A 10,848-nucleotide genomic window follows, 5' to 3' on the forward strand; every position below is an offset into this window, starting at 1 on the left:
GCTACAGGGACACTGCTACATCGATGTTCATAGCAGCACAGTTCACAATAGCAAGACTGTGGAACCAACCTAGATGCCCTTCAATAGATGAATGGATAAAAAAAATGTGGCATTTATACACAATGGAGTATTACTCTGCATTAAAAAATGACAAAATCATAGAATTTGCAGGGAAATGGATGGCACTAGAGCAGATTATGCTAAGTGAAGCTAGCCAATCCCTAAAAAACAAATTCCAAATGTCTTCTTTGATATAAGGAGAGTAACTAAGAACAGAGTAGGGACGAAGAGCAGGAGAAGAAGATTAACATTTAACAGGGATGAGATGTGGGAGGGAAAGGGAGAGAAAAGGGAAATTGCATGGAAATGGAAGGAGACCCTCAGGGTTATACAAAAGAACATACAAGAGGAAATGAGGGGAAAGGGAAAAATAATACAAGGGGGAGAAATGCAGGTCAGTAGAGGTGGTAGAGAGAGAAGAGGGTGGGGAGGGAAGTCGAGGGTGGATAGTAGTGGATAGGAAAGGTAGCAGAACAAGACAGTCACTAGTATGGCAATATGTAAATCAATGGATGTGTAATTGATGTGATTCTGCAATCTGTATATGGGCTAAAAATGGGAGTTCATAACCCACTTGAAGCAAAGTGTGAAAGATGATATATCAAGAACTATGTAATATTTTGAACAACCAACAATTAAAAAAAATAAATTAAAAAAAAAGACAAAATCATTTGTTTTATATTTTCTAAAAATGAAAGAAAATGAACCAATTTCAAAGGAACCCATGAAAGAAATCTCAGTATAATCTGTCATCAGATAAGAGCTCAAAACTGCATTGAAGAGGGTTCAGTGGCACAAGCCTGTAATCCCAGCACCTGGTTTGAACATGTGTTCAGGAGGATCATGTGTTCCCAACCTCAGCAACAGGGAGGTGCTAAACAACTCTAAATAAAATACAAAATAGGGCTGGGGATGTGGCTCAGTCGTCAGGTGCCCGAGTTCAACCCCTGGTACCAAGAAAAAACAAAACAGCACTGAAGGGAAACAGAAAAAGCTTGGTTTGGGATCAGAGTGGTGGGAAAGAGGATTTTTGAGGTGCTAGAAATATTCTATAGCTTCATGATGGATATTTGACTGTGCATATTTAAAAAAATATTATCTAACTTTACACTAGAATGGGTGAATTTATTTTATGTAAATTATACATTCTTTAAAATTAATTTTAAAAATTTTGTAGATGTTCATTTGGCCTCTGTCATTTTGAGCTGTTAAGAAGTGTCAAGTTAATTCTTGCTTCTTTGTTGGCAATACACTCTTTCATCTTGAACAACGTCCCAAGTTAGTGAAAATCAGTTCACTATACTTAGCATGTCATCTGTAGATACTAAAACAGTGAATACCATGGTGGCACAGTTTCTTAGAATAATTTAAAATTTGCTGGTCTTTTTGAAGGTTTTAAGAAATTCAAAGATTAACAACTGCAACTCCATATCTCCAGCAGCATTTCACCATTGCACCTATCTTAAATTTTTACATAAGGTGTCACTAATGAGCTTCTGGGGATTTGCTTACTCTTGTTTGTTGATCAATTTATTATTTTTTTTCTTCCCACATGTGACAAACCACACTGGCTGATCACTTCTCAAAGTACCTTTGCCTGCAGCATGCATTGATTTCTAATTGTGAAACCTGCTCACCTTGGCTTAAAAGTTATTATAGCATTTACCTCTTTACTTATGGTAATTGGGAAAACTATGGAGGTGAAAATATGAATGCATGGGACAATATTAGAGAAGAAGATTTGAGAAATTTAAGGAGAATTAGATAGTGAATGTAATACTTATTCCACTTTAAATGAGATTCCAGGATTATGCATTTTAAAACAATCTCATTCAAATATTTCATAATAAGAATATAAATCCTTGACAACTATAAATTAGAACTGTTTCAGTTATTTGGATAAAAATGAAATCATTCAAAGTCTTCATTGACTTAAATGCATATTTCTGTCAAAATATTGAAACTATTTATATGTATAGTGAATATAGACAAACGTCAATTCTTCTAGTCCCCAAAATGGAAAATGTATAGATTCTTCAAACTGTATACTAATATGAGGTGTGAGAGAAATTATTGAAATTGATCATTGTGGAGTTTAGCACTTATTATTTATCCCTTGATTATCACTACTGATAAGCAGGAGCCAAAAACATGATGGGCAGACAGGGGGAAGTCCTTAATTGCAGCAATTCTGGGCACAAAGTATCTGAAGAGCCATCACTATGAACAGCACATGATCAACATTCTGATCTGACAGGTATTACATGATCACTGAGCACATCACTTTTGATTGACTGTAGAAAAAACTTCCCTCCAGTAGCCAGTAGCAATAACAGTCACCTACAGCAACACCATATAAACCCATAGACAGCAGCACCTCTGTGACAACCCACTAGGGACCCCTTCCTTGAGAACACACTTCCTCTCTGTTTCAAAAATAAATTCTGTTACTTTCCTCTTACCCTCCATTATCCATGGGTCTCATTCTTCAGATCCTTGGGATAAAAACCCCACATCTCACTATATCTCACCACTAAGAAGGATCAGAAGAAGTTAGTTCTGTACACATTTGAAAGACTTATATTGCTACTGGGATAAATGAAGGTTTATTTACAAGAAGAGGGGAGCTAGGTATTATTTTACGATTTCTATTAAAAGAACACCAACATTCGTTTTATCACATGCTGCCTTAATTCCTTAATTGATGAGGGGTAATAAGTTTACCTAGGGGCCCCTTACCATTGAGCTATACTTCCAGCCCTTTTTATTTTCTTTTGAGACAGGGTCTCACTAAGTTTCCCTTTTTAGCCTTGAACTTGCAATCTTCCTGCCTTGGCTTCTAGAATAGCTGGGAGCACCAGATTGTGTTATCCACCCCCTGTAAGAGGTTTTGTTTTTGGTTTTGTCTCTTACACCATGATTCGAGCTGATTCATAGCGGGGTAGGGAAGGGGAGCATGGGAGGAATAGGCGAACTCTAGATAGGGCAGAGGGGTGGGAGGGCAAGGGAGGGCACATGGCGTTAGAAATGATGGTGGAATATGATGATCATTATTATCCAAAGTACATGTATGAAGACACAAATTGGTGTGAGTATACTTTGTATACAACCAGAGATGTGAAAAATTGTGCTCTATATGTATAATAAGAATTGTAATGCATTCAGCTGCTGTCATGTATAAATAAAAAAAAAAGAAAAAGAAAATAATTAAATAGTGTCTAGCCAAGTTTTTGCAGTACACAAATACATATGTTACAAAAAACAACTATGGGATAGGTGCTTTCATGTAACAAGGTCTTAATTAAGAGGGCATGGAACACACCTAGTACTTGGCTTGATGGAATTCAAAGCGTAAGAAGACTTAAAAATTCAGTGAGAGAAAAAAGAAAACACATTTTGAAAGAAAACAATAATTTCACGATAAACAACTGAGCATACTTCGAAAGAATTTGCAATGGAAACTTGAAAGGGAAATGACAATTACAGTCTGACTGAGAAGGACATATGACTTTATGAACAAAAAGAGAGAGAAAATAATGTTCAGCTCTCCCCGTGAATAAAGACATGACTGAAACTAAAATGAAGAAACTTCAGTCCCTAAGAAACCAGACCAAATACTCTGTAGGCTGAGAAATAACATCAAATGGTAGGAATCCCTAGCTTATTATTCACTAAGCCATCACAGTTTGAACCTAGGATACTTTTCAGACCCTTAAATATTCAGAGGTCTCTTCTCAATGTAAGTAAAGTCCAAATCATTATTACTCATGCTTTAAAGAAGGTCAAATACTCCAGAATTAGTATTAGTAGACACATATGTGTTGTTCAGAAACTGAAAGAAACCTAGGTCATAATTTAGGCATTGAGACATATGTAACTGGCTGAAGCAGTTGACCTTTCTGTATTTTATTATCTTCTTATGCTTTAACCTGACAATTGTCCATATTTTCTGGAACAGAAACTGCCTTGGGAAAACAGTGATGGACAGAAAAGTTGCCTCTGGTGCCTCAGTATTAATTATGTCAGTATTCCTAGTTTACTCTCAGGCATTTGATTTCTAAATTCCAATTTCATGAAGCATGACTAGAAGATATCTTTTAACTAATTTTTTTGCATCAAAACATTTCTTGAATAATATTAGATTTAGAGAAATCAAAAGTCTCAACAACCACCTTATGGTTAGATTCCTCATTCTTTGCCAATGAGAGCAGCTAGCTCAAATATATGGGCAAGGCAATTAACCCCAGAAACCAATTTGAGAAACAGTGATTACATAGTAGGAAAACAAAAAAAGTGTGTGTGTGTGTGTGTGTGTGTGTGTGCGCGCGTGCAGGTGCATGTGTGTAGGGGGGTGTTTGATCACAGAGAACCTAATCCAAGGAAATACCCAAGGTCTAGCTTTTCACTGTCTCTTTCTTATCAAAAGACTTGGCTTCTAACTATGAGGCCAATGGGGCAGGAGCCATAAAATTGTTAACATTTGTTAAACTAGATTTAGTACATCCCAAAGCTTACCAATTTGTTTAGCTTCTAGAAGGCAGAAATATGCCTTGTGTATTTACCATAAACTTTGTGGTGTGGGTGTGTGTCTGTGTGTATGTTTGTGTGTGTGTATACATATGTGTGTATATGTATATATATATATGTACATATACACACAGTTTTATATATATATATATATATATATATATATATACTCCTCAATGACCGATCACAAAGATATCAATGGTCACCATGTGTATTTTGACACACTAAGCACTATTTACAATAATAAAAAGGATTACTGGAGAAATTATGATTTACCTGCTTGGGCAATTTTATACATTATCACCATTCATCAGATATGCCAAATAAAATCAGAGAGATTAGGTGTCTTTTCCATAGGCATACTGCTAAAGGATGGTGAAATATAAAAGAGGCAATATTTCTGGGAGGAGGATATGTACCCTGGAGCACTCTAATTGTGCCTTCATGGTAGACCTTGAGGCCACTTGTGACATATTTTTCAGAAACCTTGACATTGAGCGCCCAACCTGCACTAACCTTAACCACCTCATTCGTCAGATTCTATCTTCCATCACTGCGTCCCTCAGACTTGATGGAGCCCTAAATGTTGACCTGAAATTCTAGATCAACCTAGTGCCCTATCCCTGCATCCATTTCCCTCTGGCCACATATGTACCTGTCATCTCTGCTGAGGGAGCCTACCATGAACACCTTTCTGTAGCAGAGATCACCAATGCTTGCTTTGAATCCTCTAACCAGATGGTGAAATGTGTTCTTCCCCATGGTAAATATATGGCTTGATGGCTGTTGTACTCTGGTGATGTGGTCCCCAAAGATGTGAATCCTGCCATTGCCACATCATAACCAAGCATACTATCCAGTTTGTGGATTGGTGCCCCTCTGGCTTCGAGTTTGGCATTAATTACCAGACTCCCACTGATATCTGGTAGAGACCTGGCTAAAGTACAGCACGCTGTGGGCACATTTAACAACACCTCAGCTGTTGTTGAGGCTTGGGCTCGCCTGAATTACAAGTTTGACCTAATGTATGCCAAGTGTGCCATTGTTCACTGGCACATGGGGGAAGGGATGGAGGAAAGAGAGTTTGCTCAGGCCTGCAAGGACATGACTGCTCAAGAGAAAGATTATGAAAGGGCTGGAGCAGGTAGTGCTGACAGAGAGGAAGAGGGTGAAAAGTATTACCATTTCTGCTGCAATTTCATATTCCATTGTCTTGGATTTGTCTTATGTGTGTTCTTTGTAATTAATTTTCTTTTTTAGCTCTAAACTATCAATAAATATATTTCCATTTTAAATTAAAAAAAAACAGTTAAGAGAGTTTTGAAAATCAAATTATAAAACCCACGAAGGTTGACAGATAAACCAGTATGTTAAACTAAGTTTGAATTTCATAAAAACAAACTGATTTTTAGTGTAAGTATATCCCATACAACATTTAGAAAAGTGAAATACTACATAGGAAATATACTGATTTTTTTTTTGTTTGCTTATCTAAATTTCAAACTTAACTTTCTTGAAGATCTATATTTTTATTTATCAAATCTGGTACCCATAAGCACGATGTATTCTAATTCCCATAAATTTTGTTTGCACCTTAGTTGATATCATTAAAATATATATCAGAAGAAATTTAACAGTCATTTGGAACTTGTAGAGAGAGCAACATCTACTTGCTGAGAACTGTGCTGAGACAGAAGATACATGACAAGTTCTTTTACTTTCAAAGAGTTCATAATCAAGTCAGGCAGAGAAACCCCATAAAAAGTAGCAGTGAACAATAGGAGAAAATGAGCTAGAAACTATTAGATTGTGAGTTAAGAATAGAGGGCAATCAAAACAATGATGACTAGCAAGAGAAGATGTCCCAGCCGAGTAGAAAGGAGGTCAAGTTGGAACTGTGAGCCTGTCTGAGAAAAGTATTCTTCTAACTTCCACATAACTCCTCCCTGTCTTGGGTAAGTTCAGTGCCTACTGTTGACTATGCGCAACGGAAGCCCAAGTCCCTCAAGCAGAAAAATGTGCTCATCAGGAGAGGAATAATGAGAAAGAGCAGACAATGATGTAAAGGTAAAATGACATTTTGATGAGAGAATAACAGTTGTTCTCAAAGGGAAGATCTCAGAGAGCAGTATAGCAGCACCTCGGAATCTGTGAGAAATGCACAGCCTCTGGTTTCACCCCAGAAATACTTACCAGCATTTCTAGGGGTAAGGCCCAGCAATAACAATTTTAACAACCCCTCTAGAGAGTCTGATGCATAGTAACAGAACAACTGAAACAGAGCTTGTTAAGGTCTGTAAACAAGTCTGGATGGCGCCTGGCATTTTGCCAGAGGGAGTGGTTTGAGAAGTAACACCAGGGAGCCATTAAGTGTGGTGATTCCTTATTGGTTGACTGCTGTATCTAGTATATGCTAATTAAGATAAGCTGTGTGGAATGTATGAATACCTCTGTTGTCCTACAATAAATGGCTCCCACTCCTGCTGTATCAAGGTACACAAGTTGCTCATCACCCCCCAGTTATTTTGCTGCAGCCGGACTGTGGCAAGAGCTTGCAAAGATATTTTCCTTTTTCTTTCAACCAAAGCAGCCATTGTAGAATGTATCTACAGTACAAGGGATAATCTCCAATATCAAGTACAAAGTTGACAGACAGAAAGACAATATTCAGACACCTAACTGTCCCAAACATTTGATTCCTCCTTGAAACCATTCAAAGTTGCTGCCAGGTGGCAGAAGAATCATGATGAAGAGGTCAAATCAAAATTCTTAGCAGACGCTTCAGTAAGGAGCCTATTCTCCTAGAGGTGGTAACAACTGACCACTTTCAAGTATTGAATCATTTTATTCTTATAACAGTTAACCAATGGGATCTACTATTATTGAAATAGTTTGATATTATTTTATTCTGATAAAACAGCATATTTCACTAAAATGTCATGCAAAAAAATAAGTTTCTTTGGGAATATTTTTAAAGTTTCAAATAGAACTTGAGAATAAAGAGCTCAAGGGGATATCTGACTTAAAGTTTTAGAACAGCTAGTTATGAATAATAATAATAGCTGATGCTTACTGAGTGGTGGCTGTCAGATGTACATGTACATATGTATGTGAGTCTCTGTATCTCTACATGTGTGTATATATATGCATCTTCACAGAAACCCTAGGGATAATATTATTATTTTATATGGGAAAAGTGAGATATCCATCCATAGGTTACAAAATTTGCTTAATGTCATAAGCAAAGTAGGAGAAGAACTATGTTTACAAATGGGCAGTCTTCCTGCAGAGCCCAAGCTCTTAACCATAACAATGAACCACTTTCCATATTTTAGCAATAGCTCAACATTTAGAAGCAAAAAAAAACCTCCATGGAATCATTTGATATATATTAACTAGTTTATGAAAAGAGATAAACTATGAAATATCAATTGAGATTTAAGTAAATGTTGGAATTATTAAAATTAGGATTTAAAAAGAAACTAATTTCTAAAGTCAGAAAAAAGGAAAAGTGTAACATAGATAGAGAATAGTATAATAATTATAATAACAATTCTTTGCAACTCTTTGAAGTATTCTGTATGTTTATTTTCAAAAATACCAAAATGTTGTAAGTTGTAACCATTTATGATGACAATCTAAGTCATATTGCACATATATATGTGTATGTATATATATTCACCAATGTTCTTATACAAATTTTCTATCATGATATATATTAAATATAAATGAGGCTTTTTCATTGTTCAAAGATTGTATTATAAAACGTTCATTCTAGTGCTGTTAGGTATTATGAGAGTTGGGAAATTTGGGGCATATCTGCCCAGTTACAAGCAGTATGACTCGTAGTTACTTTTACATATATGTATGGCACAAGATGGCAGAAATGTGTTGGCGTAAAAACAAAGAGTCCTGTTATGTCTGAACTCTCAGAATCCCATCATTTTACCTCTAAATATCTCTGCATTAACCAAGGAGCTTTTGGGAACACCTCATATCCAAACCATAACAGAATGCTATTGAGATTGCCCAGGTAACAGTAGTTGGGGGTTTGAATTAGAGACTTTCAAAAGTAGTTTACAGAATGAGTCACAAACTTTTCAGTTTCAGAATTAATACTAGGTAAGAAGGAGAAAGAAGAAGAAGTTAGGGTTGGTTTTGACATTCAAGCTTTTAAGTGTTAGCCAGTGGCATCATTAAGTAAAAAAAATAAATTAAGCAGCTCTCCAGCCTACCTCCATCACCGCCTCATCATTGAGACAACTGTCTCTATGTTGAAAATGATGAGATGTGGTTCTATAAGGTTTCTTCCTCCCAGTTATAAAGTTCCATAATCTTAAGAAAATAATTTTGAAATTAAAAGCAACAGAAACATCTTTACAGGAATATAATGAATATATAAGGAGACAGGTGTTAGTGATAGGTAGGAAACTATCTCAAAGTCAATTTCTTTTTTTTTTTTTTAATTTTTTTAAAATTGTATTTTTTATTCTAATTTGTTATATATGACATCAGAATGCATTACAGTTGATATCACACTTATAGAGCACAAATTTTCATCTCTCTGGTTGCATACAAAGTATATTCACATCATTTGTGTTTCTTCATACATGTACTTAGGGTAATGATGTCCATCTCATTCCACCGTCTTTCTTACTCCATTTCCCCTTCATTCCCCTCCTACCCCTTTGCCCTATCTAGAGTTTGTCTAATCTTCCCTTGCTCCACCTACCAACCCCACTATGAATCAGCCTCCTTATATCAGAGAAAACATTCAACTTTTGGTTTTATGGCATTAATTAACTTCACTTAGCCTTATATTCCCTGACTCCATCCATTTACCTGCAAATGCCATGATTTTATTCTCTTTTAATGCTGAATAATATTCCATTGTGTATATATATACCACATTTTCTTTGTGCATTCATCTGCTGAAGGGCGTTTAGGTTGGTTCCACAGTTTAGCAATTGTGAATTGTGCTGCTATAAACATTGATGTGGCTGAGTCCCTATAGTATGCTATTTTTAAGTCCTCTGGGTACAGACCGAGGAGTGGGATATCTGGGTCAAAAGATGGTTCCATTCCTAGTTTTCCAAGGAATCTCCATACTGCTTTCCATATCGGTTGCACCATTTTGCAGTCCCACCAGCAGTGTTTGAGTATGCCTTTTTCCCCACATCCTCGCCAACACTTATTGTTGTTTCTATTTTTAATAGCTGCCATTTTGACTGTCGTGAGATAAAATCTTAGAGTAGTTTTGATTTGCATTTCTTTAATTGCTAGAGATGTTGAACATTTTTCATATGTTTGTTGATTAATTGTATACCACTTTTTGAGAAGTGTCTGTTCAGTTCCTTGGCCCATTTATTGATTGGGTTATTTGTTTTTTTCATGTCTAGCTTTTTGAGTTCTTTATAAACCCTAGAGATTAGTGTTTATCTGATGTGCTTGTGGTAAAAATTTGCTTCCAAGATGTAGGTTCTCTACAAACCTCACTGATTGTTTCTTTTGCTGAGAAGAAGTTTTTTAGTTCGAATCCATCTCATTTATTAATGCTTGATTTTAATTCTTGCGCTATAGAGTATTATTAAGGAAGTAGGGCCTAATCCAATATGATGGAGATTAGGGCCTACTTTTTCTTTTATTAGATGCAGCATCTCTGGTTTTATTTCTAGGTCCTTGATCCACTTTGAGTTGAGTTTTGTGCATGGTGAGAGATGGGGGTTTAATTTCACTTTGTTGCATATGGATTTCCAGTTTCCCCAGTACCATTTGTTGAAGAGGTTATCTTTTCTCCAATGTATGTTTTTGGTGCCTTTGTCTAATATAAGATCACTGTAATTATATGGGTTAGTCTCTCATCCTCTATTCTGTACCATTGGTCTACAGTCTATTTTAGTGTGAATAACATGCTGTTTTTGTTACAATTACTCTGTAGTATAGTTTAAGGTCTGGTATAGCGATGCCACCTGCTTTACTCTTCTTCTTATGGATTGCTTTAGGTATTCTGGGTCTTTCATTTTTTCCAGATGAATTTCATGATTGCTTTTTCTATTTCTATGAGGAATGTCATTGGGATTTTGATTGGAATTGCATTAAATCTGTGTAGTGCTTTTGGTAGTATGGTCATTTTGACATTATTAATTGTGCCTATCCAAGAACAAGGAAGATCTTTTCATCTTCTAAGGTCTTCTTTAATTTCTTTCTTTAGCATTCTGTAGTTTTTATTGTAGAGAACTTTTACCTCTTTTGTTAGATTGA

At 36.0% G+C, this 10,848-nt stretch overlaps 1 pseudogene; it reads left to right on the top strand.

The window, feature by feature from the left end:
- Positions 1 to 5,010: 5,010 nt before the first annotated feature.
- Positions 5,011 to 5,762, top strand: LOC124103831 (tubulin alpha-8 chain-like; annotated as a pseudogene).
- Positions 5,763 to 10,848: the final 5,086 nt, after the last annotated feature.

This window comes from Marmota monax, unplaced genomic scaffold, assembly GCF_021218885.2.
Source record: "Marmota monax isolate L192 unplaced genomic scaffold, Marmota_monax_Labrador192_F-V1.1 WCK01_AAM20220418_F8-fsc02678, whole genome shotgun sequence".
NCBI classification, from domain to species: domain Eukaryota; kingdom Metazoa; phylum Chordata; class Mammalia; order Rodentia; family Sciuridae; genus Marmota; species Marmota monax.